The sequence below is a fragment of the Myotis nattereri genome, assembly GCF_964212035.1.
Source record: "Myotis nattereri genome assembly, chromosome: 2".
In the NCBI taxonomy this organism is placed as follows: domain Eukaryota; kingdom Metazoa; phylum Chordata; class Mammalia; order Chiroptera; family Vespertilionidae; genus Myotis; species Myotis nattereri.
Window position 1 is genome coordinate 155,940,041 of NC_138076.1, and position 27,009 is coordinate 155,967,049.

Sequence of the window (27,009 nt, forward strand, 5' to 3'; positions counted from 1 at the left end):
TGCACAAACATTTGTGCACTCGTGGGGGAGGGGGGGTTCTCAGCCGGCCTGTGCAGTCTGGGACCCCTCGGGAGATGACCACCTGCTGGCTTAGGCTCACTCCCTGGGGGATTGGGCCTAAGCTGGCAGTCAGACATCCCTCTGGCAGCCCGGGAGCCCTCGGGGGATTTCCACTTGCCACCAGGGACCAGGCCTGCAGTCGGACATCCTTAGCACTGCTGAGGAGGTGGAAGAGGCTCCCACCACCACCGCTGTACTGGCAGCCATCAGCCTGGTTTGTGGCTGAGCAGAGCTCCCCCTGTGGGAGCGCACTGACCACCAGGGGCCAGCTCCTGCATTGAGTGTCTGCTCCTTGGTGGTCAGTGTGTGTCAAAGTGACCAGTCATTCCCAGTCATTCTGCTGTTAGGGTCAATTTGCATATTACCCTTTTATTATATAGGATAGAGGCCTCATGCATGGGTGGGGGCTGGCTGGTTTGCCCTGAAGGGTGTCCTGGATTAGGGTAGGGGTCCCGCTGGGGTGCCTGGCCAACCTGGGTGAGTGGCTGATGGCTGTTTGCAGGCTGGCCAAGTCCCCCAGCGGGGATCCTCACCCCATGAAGGTGTGGCCAGCCTGGGTGAGGGGCTAATGGCTGTTTGCAGGCTGGTGACAGTTCCTTCAGTGTGGGGGTCCCCCCTGGGTTGCCTGGCCAGCCTGGGTGAGGGTCTTATGGCTGTTTGCAGGCTGGCCATGGCCCCCAGCCACTCAAGCTCCCAGTGGAGGCTGGCTGGAAGCAGGTATCTGGGATTTATTTATCTTCTATAATGAAACTTTGTTGCCTTTAGCAGAGGCCACAGCTGGCCAGGGCAGGCAGGGCAACCAAGCCTCCTGCTTGCTCCAGCTCCATGGCTGCTGGCCGCCATCTTGGTTGGGTTAATTTGCATATAGTCTCTCTGATTGAATGGTGGGCATGGCTTGGGGTGTAGCGAAGGTACGGTCAATTTGCATGTTTCTCTTTTATTAGATTAGATTCTTCCAAAGCAACGGAGAGTGAAAGTGGTTTTTAAAAATTTGCCTCTTGATTCCCTCTTGATGTTTCAAGGTAAGACAACAAATGCCTAGAATTGCCCCTGCGTTAGAAACTGTTGGTTCATCTGGCTTGGGCCTGGGGGTTTGCATTTGTAATAACTACTAAGTCCTCTTGAGTTGATTGGCTGTCCAGATGTTTGCCCATAACTTTGTCTTAAGCATATACTATCAATTGGTAGTATATGCCTCGCCATCACTTAGATGACCTGGTGATAATTGAAGCTTTTTACCAGGCAGCCAATTTGCAAAAGTTAAAAGAAAAAGGAAAAGACCTTTCCCCTATTTATGTAGCACACAGGTTTTTTCACCAAAGGAAACAGCATTGATTAATAATTTAGATGCTCATCTCCCTGCAAGTCTTTAATCACATACACTGTAGAGACGGGATTATATTTTGCTGTGAGTGTTGCTACTGTAACAGTGTGAATTGCACTTTCAATTTGTCTCCCCATCTGACAGCACATCTGATTATACTTTACAAAATCTGTTTTAAATGATACTTAAATGATTGAAAGGTATTTACAGAAAAGCAAAGATTAAATAAACACTTAAGAAATTATAATATCAAATCATCTTAATTCAACCACCCCTTTTGTTGCATTTGAAATGTAATATACATTTTGTTCTTACCGAGCTAATCTTCAACAAAACCAGAGTGGCCAGGAACTACTGATAGAATGGCAGTGAGAGAGGAGAGATGACCTTTTCTTGCTTTGAAGTTACTCAATCACTTAATTTGCATATGTGAGTATTTGGAAACGTTTTTTTATCACTAAAATTCTTTTTGAATTTTCTTAGCCTTACACATCTGGCACCAGTAGTGAATAGAACAGGAGCATATTAGGTTAATTACACAGAGATTGAAAGATTCCATCACACATCTCTAATGGCAATAGGTTACATTTCTTTTTCTTTCTTTGTCTTGCTTAGTCTTTTCCTGTTTCTGCTTTAATTTTTAATATTGTTAACATAATAGCAGGTCTACTTACTAGAGCATTATTATCTTTACATAACCTAATTCACATTTTTGTTCTTTTCTTCCTTCTTTCTATTCCGGATAGTTTTAATAAGAGTTTTTATTACATCAATGAAATTCTTCTTCCAGACACCTTATGATTTTGATTACTATTACAAACCATCCTCTAGTGCAGCAGTTCTCAACCTGTGGGTCGTGACCCCTTTGGGGGTCGAACGACCCTTTCACAGGGGTCGCCTAAGACCATTGGAAAACACATATATAATTAGATATTGTTTTTGTGATTAATCACTATGCTTTAATTATGTTCAATTTGTAACAATGAAAATACATCCTGCATATCAGATATTTACATTATGATTCATAACAGTAGCAAAATTACAGTTATGAAATAGCAATGAAAATAATTTTATGGTTGGGGGTTGCCACAATATAAGGAATTGTATTAAAGGGTCGTGGCATTAGGAAGGTTGAGAACCACTGCTCTAGTGTAAGGCATTGGTTCTCAAACTTGGCTGTATATTTGGAGCTTTAAAAAGCAACTAATGGTGCCCTAGCTGGTTTGGCTCAGTGGATAGAGCATTGGCCTGCAGATTGAAGGGTCCTGGGTTCAATTCTGGCCAAGGACACATGGTCTGTCTGGCAGATTACCTTGATAGTGCCGACTGGTTAAGATTACGTTCCTGAAGGGGCTGAAACTGCAGTTAGGTTAGATACTAAGTTTTGGTTTGGTGATTTGGGTTTAGAACAAGTGAGGTCATTTGGGGCCTGTTGTCTCTTAAAAAAAAAAAGCCTGCTGCCCGACCTGCATGGCTTGTGGTCAGCCTATAAACCAGGAGGTCATGGTTCAATTCCCAGTCGGGGCACATGCCCTGGTTACAGGCTTGATCCCCAGTAGGGGGCATGCAGAAGGCAGCCGATCAATGATTTTCTCTCATCATTGATTTTCTCTCTCTCCCTCTCCCTTCCTCTCTGAAATCAATAAAAAAATACCTCTTACTTTCCCTAAGACATTTCTTATATGCTTCTTTCTTTTGGCAGCTCCTCTTCCGCCGCCCAGCTGCTTCTCAACATGATTAATGCTGCCAGTAATCTGTTTCCAATGACCAGTTTCTGTGTGTGTGTGTGTGTGTTTTGTTTTTTTTTGGTATAAGTCATCTGATCTTTTAAAAAGGTCATTCTACTTCTTATTCTTCCTCTTCTTCCTCTATTACAGATTGTTCCTTCTAACTCCCTCTTTTTCCTCCCCTGCTCATTCCTTTTCCCATTTCTAGTTTCCTTAAGTTATCCAGGCTTACTGCTTCTATATCATACCCCTAAGTATGAAGCCTTTAATACAGGACTTAGAACTCATACAACTTTGGAAAGCCTGGGAAAGTGAAATTATCACCACTTCAGTATATCTCCCAACTAAACTAATTTGTCTTTCTTTCTCTATATTTCCTTCTTTATAAACGATGCTGATGCTCTAATCCAGTTGCTTGACCTTGTATTGAATATAGTAACTTATATTCCTCTATTAATTTCTCTTACTATGATAGCAATAACAGACTTTGAATAGATTCAAGAGTATGTATGATTTACCACTTTTTGCCTGATTCCTGCTCATCATTCAAGACCCAGATAACCTCCCCCCACCCCCCAGGAAGTCGCTGAACACCCTTTCCCATGTGATTTTTGAATGAATATTCTGTATCTATTGTCTTCGTGTCTTTGATTTTCACTCACTCTTGCCCTGCTTTTTATACTCTCCTATTTTCTTTTCTTTTATTCTTTTAAGATTGTAATGGCATATTTTGCTATATCCAGGGACTTTTTTTTTTTAATTTTGCATTTATCTAGAACTAATGGGTCACTAGACATTATGGGTTGCCCTCTCATTTTTGAAATGCAGATATGCCAGTAATGTATTCTTTAGCCTGCTATTTTTTAAACTTATAGAGAATGAATCGAGGACCATGTTTTTCATCTATTAAAATGCCCTTTGAAGTTTTTACTCTCCATTCCCAATGTTACCATTTTACTCTGGATGTTCATGATAATTTTTACAGGAGTTTGCTCACTCTTATTTTTGTAATAACTTCTCAGTGACTTCTCTCTCCTGGTCCATGGTAGGTACTTAATGCATGTTTGTTAAGGAATGAATTATAATAACTAATAAGTAGTGCTTCTGGTATATCATTTTCTTGCAGAAGAACTTAGTTTTTGTTACCACTAAACTCTTTGACTGTTGTAAAGTTCTTCAGACTCTGGGCTTGATCTGCCATTTAATTCTTAACACCAGAACTTCTGAAGGAAAAAATAATTATTTTGGCTAAGTTGGTTTGTTTCTTACATTCCATATGTGTTAACCCTTCTTTGTGTATTTAAATTTTGCCTGTTCTTTTTAGCCAGTTTTGTTCTTATACCATTTAACAAATCATAGCTTCTGACATTGTATTTTTTCTTGATCTGCCATTTTTTTTTCTAATAGGTCCAATATTGGGGGAGTAAAAAATTTTCAGATATAAATTTCATTAAGAAAATTGGATTCTTCCATCAATTTGTAGTGTCTAGTAAGTTTTATCATGTATAGTTTTAGCCATTGTCAGTTGTATTATGTTTTAATGATATCTACCAGTGATCTCCACTATATTTAAATGCTTGATTTTTAAATTATATATTCTTCTTTATTCTTAGTATCAAAATAAAATGAGAGGACATTTTATGAAAGAACAAAGACATAGGAATTTTGTGTACCACTGGGTTAAAAATATTCTCAAGGTTGAAACAGTAGTCAAAACATCTGTTTTGACTCTATGCTTGTAGCCTGGCTGTTGAGGTCTTTAATAGTCTGAATGTATGTTTCTTTCCCATCTTGTCTCTGAACATACATCTTTTTCGCCCTTTGTTTTAGTCATATTGGATTTCTTGACATCCTCAGAACATATTGCAACCTAATTTTTTCATGCATTTGTGTCTTTGTTCTCATAATTCCCTCTGTATAAAACATCCCTTTGTCTCCTTCTTTGCCTTGTGAATTGTACTCTTCTACAAGGCCAAGTTCAAATGAGTATTGAGTTCTTGATCTCTCAAGCTTAGTGAATATCTCCTTCCTTTATGTTGTTACCTCATTATTCTCATAACCTTTAAAAAGCATTTACCACATTATGTTCTACATGTTTTCTCTGTTAGACTGAGTTAATCAGGATATGTCTTTACTTATTTTTTCACTCAGTACTTAGTAGATTTTTCAATAGAGATGATTACGGATACATGTCTGCTATGAATTGCCCTCTTACACAATGCATACAATTAGATTTTGGCAAGAGACCAGATCTTATATTTTTAAAGTAGTTTAACAGCCACAAACTGATTAGGATTCTCCTCCTTATGCATTGAATATGTCTCCAGACAGCCTGTGTTAAATAGTCACTTTTCATATCCTTTGTATAGTTTCATTTATTGTAGTAGACTCCAAATTCAGGAAGAAAAAGTGTTGTTTTTTTAAAAAAATATATTTTATTGATTTTTTACAGAGAGGAAGGGAGAGAGACAGAGAGCCAGAAACATCGATGAGAGAGAAACATTGATCAGCTGTCTCCTGCACATCTCCTACTGGGGATATGCCCGCAACCCAGGTACATGCCCTTGACCGGAATCGAACCTGGGACCTTTCAGTCCGCAGGCTGACGCTCTATCCACTGAGCCAAATCGGTTTCGGCAAAAAAGTGTTTAAAGTACATCTTTTTCAAAGGAATCTTTTTAAAACCTGAAATCAGTTAGTATATTAATATAAATGTTTTCTCAATAATAGTAAATTCATATTGTTCAAGCATAAAGCATTTTTTGATTATTTATGGTAACATTATTATATGGGAAACAATAGACTACACCATTGTCATAAAGATATTTCTTGACTTAAAGAGCTTCTAATTTACTTAAAAGGAGAGGGGAAAATAAATAACACTTGCTAAGCGTTTCCTGTATGCTAGTCTCATTCTTTTGTATTTCATATACAAAATTCTTGTTAATACTCACAATAACATTATTTCATCGATGAACAAATGTGGCTCAAACTGGCTAATGAACTCACTCAGGACAACCTAGCTTATGAGGGGCAGAGAAAGAGTTTGAAATCAGTCAGATTTATGTGTCTCTAAAGCCAACTCTGGTTCCAGATATCATCTCTAATAAATGTGATAGTTCAGAGAGATAGGAATTCTAGGGCAAATTTCTTAACTTCTTTATTGATTTTGTAGTGTAGTTAATTGAAGTAATTACCTCTACACCAACTTAACTGCATAGCATTGTTTCAATGATTGACAAAAAAAAAATGTGAAAAATGATTAGCAAAGTGACTGGAACAGAGTACACTTTGAAAAACTGGAAGATATTGTTATTATTATGATGATTTAATCATACTACCTCTGAACAAATAAACAAGCAAAGCATACCTATATATAGCCAAACAAATACAATGAATTCAAAATGCTGAATGTGGGGTTTGAAACAGTAATGCTGAGATTGAGGCCCATGTTGTGTGTCTTATAGTTTTGTATACTGGCAAGCAGCTTTAATGTGCATTATTAAGGCAAGTAAAAATGTAGCGGAAGCACCAGCTTATTATACCACAATATATGTGTGTAGAGTACTAAGGGAGATCAAAGGAAGTAGTGCTTGGCTAGGAGAATGGAGTGAGTTAGGGGGAATTAAGAATACTGACAGGCTTATAATGTAAGTGTTAGTAGAGGGGTTATAAAAGACGCTATGCAGGGAAAATAGCATAATGAAGGGTCCAGGGATTGGAATAAACAAGTTGTATATGGAAGAAGAAAATGAGGTCAGCACAGCACAAATGAAGTTTTTAAAGTTTCATTTTCTACATTTTAGTCATGTGTACTGTCACCTAGAAGAGTAGCTAATGTGGGAATCAGATAGGGAACATGTTCTTAATATGTTTTAAATGGTAATATGGTATGGTGAGTCCATTAAGTGAGGAATATGCATTGAACAAGATGACCTTATTAAACAATTGTTGACCACCATGACAACACCAAACCAGGACCTAGATGGCAGAAATGTGGGGCTGCAGACCTGTTCACATTGCTTGTGTGTATATCATATATGGACTCTTACCTTCTTTGTTGGAGAGTAGATGACAGTAGTGAATAGATCATCTTTATCTTTTCTCGCCATTGATAAACTGCTTCTCAGAGGCAGGAACTCCATAAATTCTGACTTATCACTTTACTTTCTTCTGATATATTTTTACTCCTCCTGCCACTTCTTGATTGCTTTTCAAGTTTTGAACTGAAATATCTGGTATTTTAAAGGACCACACTCCTGTGAACGTTGTTTTGAGTGGCTCAAAGAGTTGGATCATCTTTTACTTCAGTTTCCAGCATCTTGATAGTGCTTTTAAAAAATATGTATTTGAATTGATTTCAGAGAGGAATGGAGAGGGAGAGAGAGATAGAAATATCAATGATGAGAGAGAATCATTGATTGGCTGCTTCACACTGGGGATTGAGCCCACATCCCCAGCATTTGCCCAGACTGGGAATTGAACTGTGACCTCCTGGTTCATAAGTCGATGCTCAACCACTGACCCATGCCTGCTTGGCCTGGCCTGATAGGGCTTTTGGATATAATGTATGTTATATGCTGGACATGCTTCATTCACTGATTGAAGGAACAACGGGGACTTAGTGTGCTCTTAAAAACAAGTTATTGTACGAGATACACAGTGGATGGCTATTAGATTCTCTTAACTTATCTTTTAAATTTAAATTATTGCATATGAGAACTTTGAACTTTCTCTGGTAGAGGACCTCTGTAGAGCCTGGATGGTTATTCTCAGTCTCTATATCACTTCTTGGGAACAAGTCAAGTTGCTGGGTTCGTCTTTGTAAGTATTTAGATTTAGCAGGTGATTAATTACTGTCTCTTGATTGAATTATTGCCTATTTCCAGTAAAGTACACATTCTTCTCTAAATAGTTAACACAATTGAATATACATACAGAAAAATGATACATTCAAATGTCACCTCTTCAGTGAAGCCTAACACACATAAACTATTGAGATCCCCTGTTATATAGTCCCTCAGCAATTCTCACTTTTATTTTGAAGCAATTTAAAATTTATTTGTAATATATGAATTTTGCCCCCAGGTCCACATAGGTATTCTTCTTCTATGTATATTGCTCATATGTAAACTTACTTAATGGAATAGAATATACACATAGAAAAATGACTGGCAAAACATAAGGAATTTCTATATGTTTTTGAAATCTCCCACTCTAATGTTTTACATGTATCCAGATAGTTTAATTTTATATATGTATATTTATTGATTTCAGAGAGGAAGGGAGAGGGATAGAGAGATAGAAACATCAATGATGAGAGAATCATTGTTTGGTTGCCTCCTGCATGGCCCCTACTGGGGATCGAGCCCATAACCTGGGCATGTGCCCTTGACCAGAATTGAACCTGGGACCCTTCAGTCTGCAGGCTGATGCTCTATCTACTGAGCCAAACTAGCCAGAGCCAGATAGTTTAAAACACTACAAAAGAGAAAGTAGGGAGATAGAAGTTATTAGCATAACTGCAAGTGAGAACAAAATGGGCTCTTTTCCAAGCACACCTGAGATGGAATTACACCATGTAATATGCACCTGCTTTCTTAGGATGATACTGAGCTGAGCTCTTTTCCAATCAAACTTCATAAGTATTTAGTGAACACTATATGCTCAGCCATAGACTTTCTGATGTAGATTATTAGCTCACATCCATTAGATTAAAAAAACAAAACACAAAATAAGAAGGTGAACATGAGGAGAAATTGGAACTCTTATGCACTGTTGATGGGAATGTAAAATGGAGCAGCTGTTATGAAAAACAGTAGGGTTTTTCAAAAAATTGAAAATAAAATTACCATATAATCCAGAAATTACACTTCTTGGTATATGTAAAAAAGAATTGGAAGCAGGTATTGTACACCATGTTCACAGAAACATTATTTATAATAGCCAAAAGGAGGACACAACTGGTGTCTATCTATCAATGAATAAACAAAATGTGGCATATATGTACAATGGGATATGATTAAGCCTTTAAAAAGAAGGAAATTCTAACATGCTATAACATGGGTGAACCCTGAGGACATTATGCTAAGTAAAATACACCAATTATAAAAAGAAAACTAATACTAAAACTAAACTAATACTCTGATTCCACTTAAATGAGGTTTGTAAAATTCACAGTGACAATATCGATGGGATGTTGTCAGAGACTTGAGGGGAGCAGTGAATGGGGAAGTTGTTATTTGATGAGTCTAAAGTTTCACTTTTGCAGGATGAAGAGTTCTGGAGGTTGGTTGTAGGACATGTGAATGTACTGAACACTGTTGAGCTGTACACCTAAACATTACTAAGGTGGTAAAATTTATGTTTTGTACATTTTACTGCCTGCCCCTGCCAAGATGATTAAGAAACAGTTTCTTTCCTTAAGTGCTTTAAAATATTTTTGTGGTGATTAACTGAATAAGGTTTTGTTTATTTGTGTGGAAAACTAAAGGAAGAGTAGGAGCTAGCTGAATATAAAGAGGAGAAGGGAAAAAAAAACCTGTTGATCATTTGTATATGGAGAAACTAGATGCTAGGGTGGCTGAAGCTCAGAGAATGTGCCAAGTAGAGACATATCAGGAGAGAAAGGCAGGCTTTATATTTTTCAGAAATTGCTAAGACACATGATGAGTTTTAGCCTTTAAGTTTAACCCAAAGACTGAGGGTTATTGAGTGCAAGTGAATATATCTCTGATTAGGTGTTTCAAGCGTTGCACAATTTCATGTTATTCTCAGCTTTCCAGAGTTGGGACCACTCACCTGTGTGCAACCTCAGTCTTGCTCCCTCTTCACAGTGCCGCTTATGCCTGGTTAAGGAGTAGTGAATCCATGATGTTGTCGTCAGAGTACTCTTGAAATGAGTCCATCACTTTTAGTCCCATCCTGGATTCTACTGGTTATCCCCTCCTGCACAGTTTATTGATGCGAAATGAACAAATAAGATGTTTAAAGTGTACAACATGGTATTTGATGTATATTGTGAAAAGATTTCCCCCATTGAGTTAATTAACTCATTTATCAATTCACATATGTACATTTCTGAGAGAACATTTTTCTATTTTCTTAGCAGATTTTAATTATACAATACTGTGTGTTATCAGCTATAGTCACCATATTATACATTAGCTCCTCAGACCTCATTCATTTTATAACTAAAAGTTGGTACACATATAAGCGATACCTTGAAGTATTTGTCTTTCTCTGTCTTATTTCCCTGAAGGTTCATTCATTTGTTGCAAATGACAGGATTGTCTTCTTTTTTGAGGCTGAATAATATTTCATTGTGTGTGTATGTGTGTGTGTGTGTGTACACATCTATATCTCACCTTTTCTTTCTCCATTCATCCATTGATGGACACTTACGTTGTTTCCATGTCTTGGCTTTTGTGACTAATGCTACTGTGACCATGAGAGTATAGCTTTCTCTTTAAGATGTTGGTTTTAATTATTTGATATGTACTTAGAAGTGGGGTTACTAGATCATATGCTAGTTCTACTTTTAATTTTTGAGGAAATTCCATACCGTTTTCTATAGTGGCTACACCAGTGTACCTTTCCACCAAGCGTGTAGAAGGGTTTCTTTTTCTCTGCATTCTTGGCAGCATTTGTTCTCTCTCTCTCTTTGAATAATAGTCATCCTAACAGGTGTGAGGTGATATTTCATTATGGTTTTGGTTTGCTTCCCTGATGATAAGTAAATGATTGGCACCTTTTCATGTACCTGTTGGCCATATGTATGTTGTCTTTGAAAAAAATGTTTATTCAGGTCATTTGCCCATTTTTAAATTGGGTTATTTGTGTGTGCTTTTCCCTATTGAGTTGTATGAGTTTTTTGTATTTTTTTGGATATTAAGCCCTTATTGGATATGTGGTTTACAAATATTTTCTCCCTTTCTGTAAGTTGCCTTTTCATGTTACTATCCAGAAGCTTATTGGCTTGATATGGTTCTACTTGTTTATTTTTTCTAGTGTTTAAAATAAACCTGCTGGCATATTTACAGCAACCTTTTTCTTACATGTAAAAAGAGTAATCTCTAAAATAATGATTAAAAGTATAGTAAATACATAAGCTAGCAACAGTTGTTCATAAATGATTAAGTACTGGTTATAATTATATGTGCTATACTTTCATACAACTGGGTGGACAGTAGGTTTGTTTATACCATCATCATCTCAAACAGATGAGTAAATGTGTTATACTACAACATTACAATGGATACTAATACACTAGGTGATAGGACGTTTTCAGCTCCATTCCACTCTTATGGGACCACAGTCCAAGGGGAATGTTTTTGTTGAGGCACATGACTGTATACAGTTGATAGCAAATACAGAAAAGCAAAGAGAAGTGTTCTATTTTCACCAGGTTGTACATGCTTATGAGATGTTGAGGACATTTACTTTAGTGAGGCAAGTTTGAGATTGAAAGTTTTAATGGTGAAACAGGACTAAGTGGTTATATTTAAAAAAAGGCCACAAGGATAATTTTTAAAAAGTGGACAAGTGTTGTATTTGACAGAATTATACAACTAATTAAATAGCCGTACACTAATGTATGATTGGAGGATGCACTAACCCAGTCATATGAGTAATAGCAGTGAGTATACAGGAGGGGAAACCAAAAGATCAGATTCCAGTCCTTATATATTTACTCTCTGAGCTGCTCAGAGTCTGTTTCCTCATCTGAGAAATCAGATTAATAATAAAACATTTCTCACAGGGTAGTTGTGAAGATAAAATGAACCAAAACTCTATTCAACAAATATATTTAGCATCAAAAATGTCTAGCATTGTGTTAAATATTGGGATACAGTAATAATTGAATATAGCTATTCTCTTAAGAACACACAATGTAATGGCCTAGGTCATTGATTCTCAAACTTTTTTGATCTCATGGCACACATAAACTAATTACTAAAATTATGCAGCCCATAAAAATTTCTTTTTGGCCTGACAAAAAAAATATAATTTTGATTCATTCATACCAGATGGCTATTGTTGTATTGGCTGTTGTTATTATTTTAAAATATATATTTTTGGTGATTTTAGAGAGAGGGGAAAGGAGATAGAGAGATGCCTCCTACATGCCCCCTACTGGAGGTTGAGCCTGCGACCTGCGCCTGTGGAACCTGTGACCGCCTGGGACCTGTGGCCCGCTTTGCCTCATTCATTCTTGATATTTAATTTTCTAGAGTTATATTTTGAATTTTATCTTTCCAGTTTAATGTAGAATTTTGCCATGAGCACTCTAGTATCATCATGTTTGCCAAATGTCTCAACCAATTTTGTTTTCCAGTGCGAATTACAGACAACCTGACTATAATGGTTAGTTTTTCTCACATAAAGAGAAGTCTGGAGGAAGCAGCCCAGAGATGCGTCAACAGTGCCACCTTTTCATCACCATCCTTCCTCCTCCTTTCTGTTCCACCATCTTTAGCAGGTGGCTTTAATCCCAATGGTCACAATTGGGATTCATTGCATTCAGGAAGGAAGTGATAGAAGGAGGCAGTTTCCTGTATCAGAAAAATGAAAACATTCTCAAAACTTCCCAGTGACTTTTCTTTATGCATTGGTGTTTAGAATCATGTAACATGTCCCACCCAGCAGCAAGGGAGATTTGAATTTTTAGCTGGATACATGGTGACAAAGACTCTTTGACCAAACTTTAGTTAGGCTCCCCTGAGCCTTCTTCTAGACGAGGCCTCTATTTTGACTCCCATCCTGTCTTTGGCCTGTCCAGCCCAGTGTTGGCAAAGAATTCTGACATCAGTTTAGGGAGACAATCCCCACCCTTGGTATCCAATCAAGTTCCTCATCCCCCATCTTTGATGATAAGTCCTTGGCTTATAGCAAGAATCTTATTAGGTAGTTTAGTAAGAATTCTCTTACCCTTGATGTCTCCTCTTTGTAATTTTCTATCCACTGGTCCCCTCACTCTACAAATCCCCAGCGACTTTTGCTGTATTTGGAGTTCTGACCTCTGTCCCCCATTGTAATGCCTCTGTTGTGAGAGTCTTGGATAAAGTCTTCATTACCATTTTAGCAAGTGTCAGAATCATTTTTCCTTTAACAATGGCCATTCTGAAGAGAAGTAGGATTCCGCTAGCTAAGAAGAGGGGAGGACTGGATAATGAGGAAGCAACTAACAGTGCCTGTGACATCAAAGGTCTATGCACGCTAAAAGTGAGTCATTTACATTTGAGGAGCCAATGTGGCATGGAGCATAAATCCTCAAAAGTTTGGGACTTACATTTCACTTCCATCTCTGCCAGTGATATACCAAGAAATTCAATAAAATGAAGCCTGTAAAACTTTTCACCTCCATATTTTGCAGAAGTATTTGTGCAGTTTAATTAGCTAATGGTTATAAAGTGATTTGAAGAAAGTTACTGCAAGTACATAATGCTTTGTTAGATAATGTGCGAATAATTTTACAAAATCTGGGTAACTGTCAAGCAATTAAAGGCAAATGCACTGTAGATGCTGTTATGTGAGTCCCATTAGTGTTCATCAGAAGTTGACACACCCATTGAGGAAAAGAGCAGATCTCATACTGTTTTGAAATGGTTTTTGAAAAATCCTTACTCCTCTCTTAAATTCTCTTTCACCATCTGCTGGTAAAAGAATTGAGATGGTTGCCTGTGAACTTAGCAATTACATGTGCTAATATAGTAGCAGGAGAAAATGATCATCACACCTGTTTTTACAAACAACAACAACAAACAAAACAAAATTCCACTACTAACCTAAACCAAAAACACCATCTGGTTTTCTGTGAAAACAAATTTTCAGATTCTTAAAAACAACAAACCAACTATATTTTCAGGTGTTATTATGTATACTGAAAATGTATTCATTTAACTCCTCTTAATCCTTAGAAAAATTGGGGTCTCAAGACAAAGCATCATCCTGCCAGTATTTTTGTGTCTTCTCCTTCCTTTTGGATTTTGAGAAGATGTTGGAGGGGAAGAAGCATGACTGAGAGAATTGTTTCATTTTATTTTGTTCATGAAATCCTTAATATACCTATAAAAGACAGGATTATGTATTTGTCTCAAATTATGAAGTATTAGTGTATAAAAATTAACATATAAAAATCTTTAGCAAATGTAAGACAAAAATATTTTTAAAAATAGATTGTCAAACTGCAGTGGGAATGCCAGGGAGGGTTGGGGGACAGGAGGGAGAGGGGTAAGAGATCAACCGAAGGGCTTGTATGCATGCATATAAGCATAAACAATGGACACAAGACACTGGGGTGTAGGGTAGGCCAGGGGATTGTCAAGGGTGGGGGGGGAAAAAAAAGGACACATATGTAATACCCTTTGTAATACTTTAAGCAATAAAACAATAAAAAAATAGTAAAAAAATAGTAAAAAAAATATCTAACTCGCTAGCACTCATCAATTAGTGAGCTACTAGAACCCAGCTTTCCTGAAAAATGTTATTTGTGTGTTATTGTCTATCACTAAATCTCATGTTCTCATCTTAACAACGAAATCATAATTGAGATTAAGTTTAAAAATTTGTATATATTACTGAGCTATTAAATTTCAAAATCAAGACAATTATATCATAAAATTGGGGGCATGAGAGTTTGCTGGCACCAGGAAAATTAGTATAAATAAAATCACTGAATGTGATTGATTTGGTTTAGGCTTATTCACCACCTCATTATCCATGTAACAATGTAAATTTGTGAGATTCATGGATTTCCAATTTCATAGTCCTTTCCAGAAAAACTCAGCCCTATTCTTGACTATGTATTAAATTTAAAATTAATTTGATACACATTTTGATTAAGCTTAATTTTTCTGGAAAGATCTATTATATAAAGGTAAACATAGGATAATATTGTGCTCTGGTTTTTCATCTAAATGATAGAGCAAACATTATGTGCCTAACCAATCTATGTTAATGTTTTCTTGAAATTAAGCAATAAATATCAGCCAGCAACTTCATAATCCAGATATTATTTTATTACTCCAATAATATGGGGAATTTAAGACACTATTTTTAGTAAAACTAATCTTATTTCTAGATAATACAGTCTACTACATAGCGACCCTCATTATAGACTTTACAGGAATGATGAAATGTGCATATTCAGGAAGGGTTATATTACCTTACTACCTGGTAAGCTTCTAAGAGTTATAAAGTAAATCAAGACTTCAGGTTAATAAAATTTTCTGTGGTTTAATGATTTTGTGTAGGTCAGTGAACCCTGAAATAGGGCTTGCTACGAGAAAAAGTTCCTGAAGTGAAAAATCTGTGTAATAATATAATAGCACAGTTTTTTCTTTTTCTTTTTGGGGGTGTCTCTTCTATTTTCAAATAAAGTTGCTTGACATCATCCATGTACACGTTTCCCTTTTTGCACAAAATTGAAGTTACATTTAACATTGTACTAAGTAGTTCATCCAAATAGAATTGAGCACCATTTGGACAAAGTTCCCTAAAGGATGCTGATTATCTTCTTGTCCACTTTGCTCACCAAAGTCATGTGTCTTGTCAGCTAGGTCTCCCTAACCTGAATATCCCTAAGTAGTAATTCCACAGGTATTCTTCCTTTGTGTATAATGTTCTCCCACTGCAGGGTGCTGACAGATGGGCGGGATCAGAAGCGAATAACGTCCTGAGTCTGCTCTTCAGGGGAAAGGCTCAGGGAACAGGTAGTGATTGTCTCCTGGGATGAATTGGAGACACCTCAAAATTGCTGGGAGGAACACCTGGCCCCAAGGCTGTGCAATGGAACAGGTGCTCAGGGTTGCTATGACCTTAGACCTTGGCAGACATGGGGTTGAGGCCTCTGGGTTGTACAAGCCTGAACTCACTACCCTAGAGTCTTCCAGCCCCTGGAGGGCTATAGATGCTCTAGATTTTCTGCTGACACAGGCACAGTTGACTCCCTATTGTCTGGCTTTCAGTGCCTGTCCTGAGCTGCCTTGGGCTGCTGACCCTTCCCCACACCTGGCAGGGCTTCTAGGGTGAGGGTGGAGTGCGGCATCCATGAGCACTGGGGTTTGCATAATAGGTGGTGTGAGCCAGACTCCTTATGGATGAGTCTGGGATGAGGGGACTGCAGCCCCCAGACACCTGGTGTTTCTCTTCTCAGGACTCTCCTCCCAGTCCCTTAGATCCTTCAAGATAGGGCTTGTTCTGGGAAAAGTGGCTGTTTCACAATTTTCTGCGTCATCCCTGATGTTCAGTGCATCCCAGCCCATCCTCTTCATGACCCTCCATCAGGACACAAAAAAGAAAACAAAAAACAAGTTTATTATAAAGTTAAACTAGGAACCCTATGTACATAGTAAAATGTTGATAGACAATGATCAAATCTATGCTATGTATGAGAGCACCCTTTTTTGAAAAGCAATTAACTTGAATTTAAATTTCTACTAGTATAATACAAACTCCAAATGCTACATAATTTGTTGCAATTTAAGAAGATTAGTGTAGGAAAATTAACATGTAAAGTCATATACAGGTACTTTGTTAAAGCATTCTTTCCAAAAGAATCTGCTGAGACAAAATGCAATAAAATGGAGTCCTTTGACCCTGCCTCCCCCACCCCACCACTTTCCAAAGATAGATGTTCTTCTTAGAATCTTGAGTGGACTTTATTTTTAACACTGTTAGTTCTTATTAGTAGCTCTGTAGTTACTTTAAATTCATTCTTTAATCTCAGTTAAGCTGATTTCTAGACCCTTATTTCTAATGGTAATGGTAGACTTAAGAAAATAGGTACCCTTTTATGATGCTTTTCAGAAATTGCCCATTAGTGATTTGTCATCAGTAAAACGCCTTATCCCTGTGCCTAATTTTGTCACACTTTGCTCTGTCCTCTCTGTGTCCTTGTGGTAGATAAAAGGATGACTTTCCATGGTACTAAATTTGTCCAAACCTGCCCTGGTGTTTCTCTGAATGAAATGCTTCCATATTGGGGAAGCACAGAGGTAGGCTTCTCAATTGTACAGAAATCATGAAACTTAAGTCCTGTATGTTACTCACACATATCTCATTAGCTGAGGCCACTGCTTATTAATCATATGCTTTTTTTTATGGATAGTATAAAATCCCACAGAAATGTGGCAAATAAATGATGGTGGAGGCTGTGAAAAATGTCAGTTACTCAGTGAGTGATTGGCAGTAGTTAAGTCTCAGGGAAAAGAGGAATCTTAGATGCATTTCATATTTTCTTACCCTACAATGTAACTTCACTGAAATTACACCTTTTTGAGTTACTGTTATTCAACTATTTTCCTGATTTGAAAGCTAGTGCTGACTGTGCCTACTTTGCAATGGATGAGTATCTTTTGCATTTAACTTCTTGTTACAAAGGTCTGCAATTTGACTGAAATAAGCACTTGAAAAAATACAGACTTGGTGGATGGGAGTAATACAAAGCTTTAGGACTTTTTAAAGGGAATGCCATTGTTTCTTCGGAAAATGCAAACAATGCCTCTGGATATGCTCTCAGGAGGAGGCAGTGGGTCCTCAGGACACTGGACTGGCTCAGTCACTTATTGCTTCTCTTGACCTCCGTGAGAGCCTCATTGCTTCATGGAGAACATGATAAAGAGGAGGGGATGAGGTGAAGATACACTTTACGGTTTTGCTTTGAGTCAATTTTTGTGGCTCCTATTGACCATTAAATTAAAATCTAGGTAGACATTGGTCTTGTCTTGCAATAGTACCCTGATACTGCATCTTTCCAGCCCCCCAATATGCTCAGTTCTTCTAGTACATCTTCTTTGCCTTGGTTTATGCTGTCTTTGGCATACAAGGTTTCCCTTACTGTTTCCATTGTCACAATTCTTCCTACCCTTCAAGGCCCATTTAAAATATCACCTCCTATATGAATCTCTTCTTATCTCCTTCACCAGATATGTTCTTTCCCTCTCATTTGGGCTCCTATGATAATTTATTTCTTCCTCTCACAGACATGTATATTCCTCCTTATCTACTATTTACTTCTACTCCTATCTCATTCCTCCCCATGAAATACTAGGAAGGTCCTGAAAACAGGGGCCATGTGTTATTCATATTTAAGTACCCAACCAACAGGAACTGTAGGCATGGTCACTACGTGAACATTGTGTTTAGATCCAAACATGTAATAGCTCCAGAAGATTCCTACATATTAATCACTTCCTCCCATCCCCAGATTCACATTCACTTAAGTAAAGTTACTTGTGAAAGACAGTCTTATGCTTTTCAGAATAAAATGACATACGCAAAAACTGGTCTTGGTTTTCTAGGCTATTTTATAGATCATAGTCTTTCTATTTTTATAATATATAAAGAAGGAAAAATGATCTAAAAATGTTCATCTTGGGTACAAAGCGCTTGGTTCTTTATATGGCCACATATATAATCATATGTATATATGTAAATAAAATCATATATCCTATATACTAACAGGCAAATATGCAAAATAGACTGAATGGCGGAACAACTGGAACAACTAAACAACTGAACAACCAGTCGCTATGACATGCACTGACCACCAGGGGCGTATGCAGAACATGGTTGGTATTCGCCCTGGCAGGATGGTGGACCAAGGTGGGGTGTCGTTGCTGCATCGGGGTGAGCCTCTGGTGGTTACTGAAAATTCTTTGCTCTTGCGTGCCGCAGTCCCGCCTGGCACTCGCACCTGCTGCCAGTGCTGGCCTCACTTGCACCTGCTGCAGGCACCAGAGCTGCCGCTCACACCCACTGCCAGCTCCCTGTGCCAGCCTTGATCGCTCGGCACTGTCAGTGGGCATGAGTGGCAGCTGCCAGCCCCTATCGCCCCTCAGGGCTTCTCTACCTCCTCCAGCTCCTGAGGGGAGATTGGGGCTGCCAGCTGCCTCTTGCACCCGCTGCCAGCGATGTCCCACTCGCACCTACTGCTGGTGCTGGAGCCACTGCTTGCACCCGCTGCTGGCACCAGCCCCAATCGCTCTGTGCCTTCAGTGGGTGCTAGCGGGGCCAGTGCCGTCAGCGCGTGGAAGTGGCAGCAGCGGGAACAGGGGCCGCAGCGGAAGGGGCCGGGTGGGGGCGCAGAGGATGGGCCTAGACTCGCCCCTGTGTCTACCGCAGCCTCGCAGCCCACAGCTCCTTTCAAAGTGCACGAATTTGTGCACTGGGCCCCTAGTATGTATATAAATTTACTTATTCATGGAGCTCTTCTGATTCAGAGACATATACATGATTTCTCTTTTAAATTCCCATCTATCTCATAAATGTTCTCTATCTTTAGATATGCAATTTTTAAGGCAATATAAAGAATCCTAAAGATTAACCAATTGTAAAACTATGGGTAGAAATAAAATGTCAGCTTCTTTTTTCTTTTCTATAAATAGTCAAGTGCAAGTATTGTGTTTCTAGAGCTTTTCTATTTCCAATAGGTTAGTCTTTGTCAGCTCTTGAAGTTTTTTAATGTTGATACCAGGAAGATGAGTATTTAACTCCTAGAAATCTAAAGAATAAAAGTTAACTTGCATTAATTAAAATAACTTAATGACAAGAACAAGGAATAAAAATATAAAACCTCTGAAAGGGTCATGCAAAGCAAATTGTGGATGGAACAATTTGATATAAACCTTTAATATTTAAAAACTTTTTATAGTCCTTTTTATTCATTGAAAGTCTCATAGCTTCTTCATCATTATCAGAGAAAATTAATTATCTAATGAAAACATGGAAATGTTGACTGCCAGATTGGACATTTTTATGTTAGAGAGTCTGGTAGGAAATGGGTAGCAACAGATATCTATCTTGGTACTGTCTATCTGCCTTCGTGTCAATTCAATCATTATTTCTAGTGTAATTTTTTTCTCTTAGTTTTATATTTCCAGTGACTGGTCTTAGAAAGATCATATTTTTTGTGCATCATTTACAAGAAAGAAAAACCTAAAAAGATAATATGACTATTTCAAAGTAAATAAATCCTTTCTTGTATGAAAGGATCTGTTGATTTCTATTAAGTTTTCCTTTGCATTGTAATACAATGTGCATTAATGGGCTACAACTAAGTATATCCATATATTTAACTACCTTTTGTGATATACAATGAACTCTTTTCTCTAAAGTTTAGGCATCAACTTAACAGGCCAGGGAGATAAGACTCCCTAATGGCTTGCCTCGATTTTGCTGAGGATTGATATGATTTCAGGAAGCAAAGTCTTGATTTTTTCGTTAGTGTTTTTTCCTTTTCTTTTTCTTTCAACAATGACAGTGCATGTTCTAAAAAACTATGGGAAAGTTCAGATGTAAATAGTAACTCAGAGTTCTTGCTGTACTTAAAACAATCATGTGGTCCTTTCCATATTTGAGCTGCTAGGCAATAGCATCTATGATTCTATTACTTTTATCTCATAGACCTAGTATGACACTTTAAATGTGAAAACATATAACGTAACGCTATTGTTTATGTCTGTGTTAACATAATTTACATTGTAGCTATGTCATGGGGAAATATTTTAAAGGTAATCTATATTCACACTGACTGTGTTATGGTTTTTGACGTTTGTATACATCTGATGTATAGTTTTGGTTTGGTATAAGCTACTATTGTAATTTTTTGGCATTTTATTCATAAAGAATTTTTTGAAGGGATGACAGCTTGTCAAGGATTGTGAATAAACACATTTTTTACATTAAAAAAAGATGGTAGCATTTGCAGAGACTTGGGAGTAGGAATGTGCAGAAGGAAAAGCAGAAAGATATATAGGGGTAGAAATGAGAAATATATTTCTTGACAATCCATATTCCTTACCACTTAGCCATCAGTAACACCAGGAGGAAGTCAAATTGCTACTCTGGCTTTGGCCATTAGGGTTAGTAGATTGCTTAAAGTGGTTTGCATTTTTTCACAAGTGTGCATTAGTTAAGTTATATTTAACTTTTCTTTCCTTATAAGGTGAATATTACAGCTAGAGAAATCTCAGACTGAAGCCTTAAACATTAAGACAAACCATCTTCCACAGTAGGTACGCATAGTGTTTAGTGTGATAGAGGTATGCCTGAATAATTCCTGCATTTTGAAACCGGGATGGTGGGTATAGAAATCAGAATCCTAGGGTTGTGGCATATTTGAAATAGGAGAATTGTGGAAAGATTGTTTGGAGGTGGTGATGAATGACAAAATTGGAAAAGCAGGGACACGGCAAGGTGTCAATCCTAAAGACTAACAAACTAGCTACCCCAGTGCCCTTGACCAGAATTGAACCTGGGACCCTTCAGTCTGTAGGCCAGCACTCTATCCACTGAGCAAACTGGCTAGGGCTTCAGATATATTTTTACAGATATTCAGAGTGAAAGCCAAGCAGATGGCACCTCGGTGTAACTCTAATGTTTGTGTGGTGCCTTTTCTCTCCATTGCTTCCCAGCCTTCCAGGCACCTAACAGCACAGGAGCAAAATTGAAACCAGTTTATTTCAACCATCAGCCCAGAGACTCCTCTAATCGTCTGTAAAATCAGAGAGCCACAGGGCCAAACTCTAAAGATTCATTTAAAGTTAGAATATCTTTGGCAAACAAAATATCTTATTCTATCTATTGTCAAATCATAGTCTTGGGCAAGGAAAGAGTAAAATCTATGTAGCATTTTGTGAGGGCTCTGTTGCCCATTTTCAAATAGACATTTATTTCCATCAATAAGCAGCATTCTAAGAAAAGCGAATGTAATATGCATATAATACATACACACACTCACATGTTTTATTATTTGACACACACTTTCCATATGCCAGGCACTGTCCTAAGCATCTTATATATGCTAACTTTTATTTATTTCGGATATGGAACTCCTTTGCCAATTTACTTGTGTATGAATTTACTAGGTAATTGATTTAATGAAACAAATTTTTAATCTAATATTCTACTCTGCGCCTTCCTGGATATGCCTGCTGTATGGTACAGGCATAATAAATTATCTGAATAGATATTTCATTAAGAGGAAATAGGGCATAATAAATATTGATGTGATTACATATTACTACCAAGATTCCATGTGGCTCCCAACCCTATTCAGTGAGTGCCCTCACCTCATATAAGCCTGAATGAGTGGGGGTGTTTTTGTGGATCATCCTTCAAAGGGCGCCATAGACAGCATTATTGACAGTCCCTCTAGAACTCACGAATGAAACTCTGGCACATTTTTAGCTGTGTGTATTGATTTCTGGACTTATTTTGGAATTCATAGTATATACCTTCCTGTCCTCTGGAGAAGGAAGAAAGGATAAACTACATTTCCTTTGTGACATCCTCTTTACCTTTCTCTTTCCTGCGATGCCCTTCATCTCCATTCCCTCGATAGCTTTTGTTTTCCAGACATAAGGCCGCCGAGGCTTTCCAGTGGGATTCTGACCTCCCTCCACTTCCCTGATGGCTTGTTTAATTTTTATCTGACATCCAAGATCAGCTGTAGAATTAAAGCCACCATACCTGTGTACATTTACTGTGGAAATACTCCTTAATTCTTAGTTTATTTGTTATTTGCTGTCTATAATGTTTTCTGGGTGGGGAATAGTCCATGTTGCTGACATTTCTTCTTCTTCTTTTTTTTTTAAAAAAAATATATGTTATTGATTTTTTACACAGAGGAAGGTAGAGGGATAGAGAGTTAGAAACATCGATGACAGAGAAACATCGATCAGCTGCCTCCCGCACATCTCCTACTGGGGATGTGCCCGCAACCCAGGCGCATGCCCTTGACCGGAATCGAACCTGGGACCCTTCAGCCCGCAGGCCGACGCTCTATCCACTGAGCCAAACTGGTTTCGGCACATTTCTTCTTTTTAAAACATCAGACTTCTTTTATTTTAGCATTTTGTTTCAGAAACCTCTCTAAAATAAATTATATAGTTGCCTGTAAAGACATATAATTTAATCTTTTCTTTAACCAAATGTCTGCAAAGTCACTCTTCCTCTGTGCTCTGTGGAGCCCTTGAGGAAAACGCACGTGTGAGACCGCCCTCTCCCGCACCACGTCTCCTGTTTGCTGCTGCATTCATTCTTCCGGCTTCCTTTTGGTTTATTCTCACTTAGCAAGGTGCCTTCTGTAGCAGCTTCCTTTTCTCAATCCTTCACTTTTAGTATCTTATTTGCAGTCCTGGTCATCTGGGGCAGAACTATCGTCTAGGACAGTGATGGCGAACCTTTTGAGCTCGGCGTGTCAGCATTTTGAAAAACCCTAACTTAACTCTGGTGCCGTGTCACATACAGAAATTTTTTGATCTTTGAACCATAGTAAAACAAAGATTTATATTTTTGATATTTATTTTATATATTTAAATGCCATTTAACAAAGGAAAAAACAAAAATATGAATTCGCATGTCACCTCTGACACACGTATCGTAAGTTCGCCATCACTGGTCTAGGAAAAGCCAGTTGAACATGCTTGCTAAACTGTAGAGCCAATAAGAAGTCAGTAGGCTCCAGTCCAAAGACAGTCTCACCTTTCCTATAAGAGGATTGGTGTTAGAAAGGTGGCTCAAAGCCTGTGCCTACTGTCTTGCCTCTCTGGTATGTATTCTTTGTTTTTCAATTCCCATTGGCTGATTGCCTACTAACTACTGGTCATTATAGTAAGTTCTGATGGTGTAGCAGAGAAGAAACAGACATGGAGAAATCTTGTAGGCACACAGACATGAACTTTTAGTGTCCTAGTGCTATCATCTATACATCAAACTGACAGGGAGGACCTTGACTTTCAGGGGTCAGATAATTCACCTTCTTAGATCATATATTGCTGGAGCAGAATTTTGAAGGATAGATGGATAGAAGGATATTGGTCCAGTGAACAAAGGTAGGGTTTTCCAACAAATTGAAAGAGTACATGTAAATTTCCAGACAGGCAGCATCACGTGGTCCTCAGTACATCTTTGTTTTTCATTTGTTGTAGAGGAGCTTGTGATTATTGAAATAGGTGACAAAGTTCTTAATTTGGCAAACCTTATTTTCTCTTCAACATTATTCTATTAGATCAATACTGTATAATAAAATGTAATGTGAGCAGATAGGCAATTAAAAACTTTATAGTAGCCACATTTTAAAAAGTAAAAAGAAATAGTTGAAATTTATTGTAATGATATATAGGAGTGGGCAAAAGTAGGTTTATAGTTGTTACTATTGAAAATAATACAATAATCTATATAAATAAGGAATATGCTAATTAGCCAAGCGTCATGACCACTCAGGAGGAGGCTGCATCATGACCGCTCAGGAAGAGCTGACCTGCAGATGGGGGGAGGGGACTGCGTGCCAACCCCACCCCAGCGGCAGCAGGGGGGCTGGAGCTGGGCAGGCCAGAGTGGAGACACAACACACAGGAGCTCCTGCCCCCACCCCAGACAACAAGGCGGCGGCTGGTGCTATGTGGGTCAGTCACGGGTCCAGGCCCCCGTGGGGTGCCTCCTTGCCTGATTTCAATCGTGCGCTGGGCCTCTAGAACATCATAATACAAGAATAAATGCTGTTTTGTACACTCACAACTGTTAACCTACTTTTGCCTACCTCTGTATTTTATTTACTCAACATATCTAAAATATTATAATTTTAATGTATAATCAATATATAATTATTAATATTATATTTTAAGTTATTTTTTGGTACTAAGTTTTCAAACTTTGGTGTGCAGTTTACAGTTATAGCATATTCAATTCAGACTCTAAATTTTCATAGAAAATATGTGGTCTGAATTTAAATTTCTTAAAATCAGAATTAAAACATAGATTCATGTATACAAGTTCTTTAAAACATTCATAAACAATTTTAAATAACAGAATAATTTAAAATTTAAATAAGTTACATTTAAATAAATTTAAAAATTCAGTTCCTAACTCACATGAGTCATATTTCCAGTCATATTCAATAGCCACATATGACTAGTGATTCCCATTATTGGACAACTTGTATTAAACTACACTTTCCTTAAATTAATAAATACTGTTTCCTCTAATGTAGCCAAATGATAACTTATACCTATATTGTCATACTGACTTTATTAAGTAGCTTATAGATATGATCAGTTTTTCATGCTTTTCTTTTGAAGTTACCATATTAGCCACCACTTATTGAGGCTCTCCTCTTGCTTCTATGTGTCTATATCCAAAGATCAATTCTCAGGCATCCCCTTATGTGACTTCTATGCACCCTGTGATGCACTGTTCTCTTTCTTCTCCTGGACGCATTTTCCTGGGATCCATGCCATCATACCCTCCTAGTCATCCTTTAACCTTACTGGTTGATTCTGCTCAGTTTCCTTTTCCTCTTTAGTTTACTGACCTTTAAACTTTGAAACACTTCAGATCTCAGTCTTTGGACCATTTCATCACTCATTCTTTGGTGATCCTGTTCAGTCTCATAACTTTAAATATTATCAACATGTTGATGACTCCCAAATTTGAATCTCTAATGCAGACCTTGCCCTGAACTCCACTCTACTCCACTACCTAGTGTATAAAGTATAGCCCCAGTATAATGTATCTAAATTTTCTGATTTTCTACCAACAAGTTCTTCCAGTCCTCTCCATCTTGGTTAATAGTAACTCTATTTTTCCAGTTGCTCTAGGTAGGAATCTTAGCCTCTAATAAAGCTTAACCTCTAATAAATCTATTGGCAAATCCTTTTGGCTCTCTTTTCAAAAATACATTCAAAAACTAACTACTTCTCATCACTCTTTGTTTTTTCTGTTATTATCCTGGTCTAAGCCACCACCATTTTAATCTAGATAATTAAAATAACCTCCTAAGTGCATTCTCTGTACTCTCCTTCTTGCCCAGTTTAGTCTATTCTCAACCCAGAACCCATACCATGATACTTTCTGCAAATCTCCAACGGCTTCCCATGTCTGAATGAAAGCCACAGTCCTGATAATGGCCTCACAATTCTACCTGCCTCTCTCACCTGATTTCCTTTCTGGGTTTACTGGCCTCCAGGCTATTCCAGGAACATGAGCCAGGCTGCTGTGTCAAGGCCTTTGCACTCACAGTTCCCTTGGTCTAGCTCAGTCATGGTGAACCTTTTGAGCTTGGCGTGTCAGCATTTTGAAAAACCCTAACTTAACTCTGGTGCCGTGTCACATATAGAAATTTTTTGATATTTGCAACCATAGTAAAACAAAGACTTCTATTTTTTATATTTATTTTATATATTTAAATGCCATTTAACAAAGAAAAAACAACCAAAAAAATGAGTGTCATAGGTTCACCATCACTGGTCTAGCTCCTTATTTCTCTATTCTGCACAACTGATGTGCTTATTTTTTCAGACCTTTACTTGCAGCCCCTTCAGGGAGGCCTTCTCTGACTGGCTGGTCCTTTGCTGGTTTAACTGGAACCTCTGTGTAAAGGAGAAAATGGTACCCACCTGAGGCCATGGCTCTGTGGTTGACAAATGAACAAGCAGATGATTTGCTGGGCTACCCATCTGAAGATACGTGGGGAACATTATAATCTATGTGATTGTCATTTCTAGAGCACTTTGCCTGGAGTCAGTTTTGTACAAAGAAAAAGACCACTCCTTTAGGCAGTTTTCAGGCTCCACTACCCCCCTAAAGTTGACACCTTTGTGTAGTGTTCAAAATGCACAAGGTCCCTTTGAGGCCTCTTGACCACTCTTTCCACCTCCCAGGGCACATCTCCCTATCTCTCTGCTAATTTTATTTTTTTCATAGTGTCTACCACTATCCAGGAAATGAATTGTGGTCCCCCTTGTTCAAAAGTATTAAGAATTTTAAGACTGCAACAGCAGAGCATTAAAGGAAGCACAGGCCCTTCTGAGCTCAGGGCCCTGTGCAATTGCACAGTTTGTGTGCCCATGAAGCTCATACTGCCATCATTTTAAAGACTATATATTTTACTTATTT

The 27,009-nt window shown here is 38.0% G+C and overlaps 1 protein-coding gene across 1 annotated transcript in view; it reads left to right on the plus strand.

Moving 5' to 3' along the window:
• TAFA2 (TAFA chemokine like family member 2) overlaps window positions 1–27,009 on the plus strand; it is a gene marked incomplete at its 5' end in the record, with an annotated part of 464,864 nt that overhangs the window by 220,321 nt on the left and 217,534 nt on the right. The gene's annotated exons all lie outside the window — the stretch shown is intronic.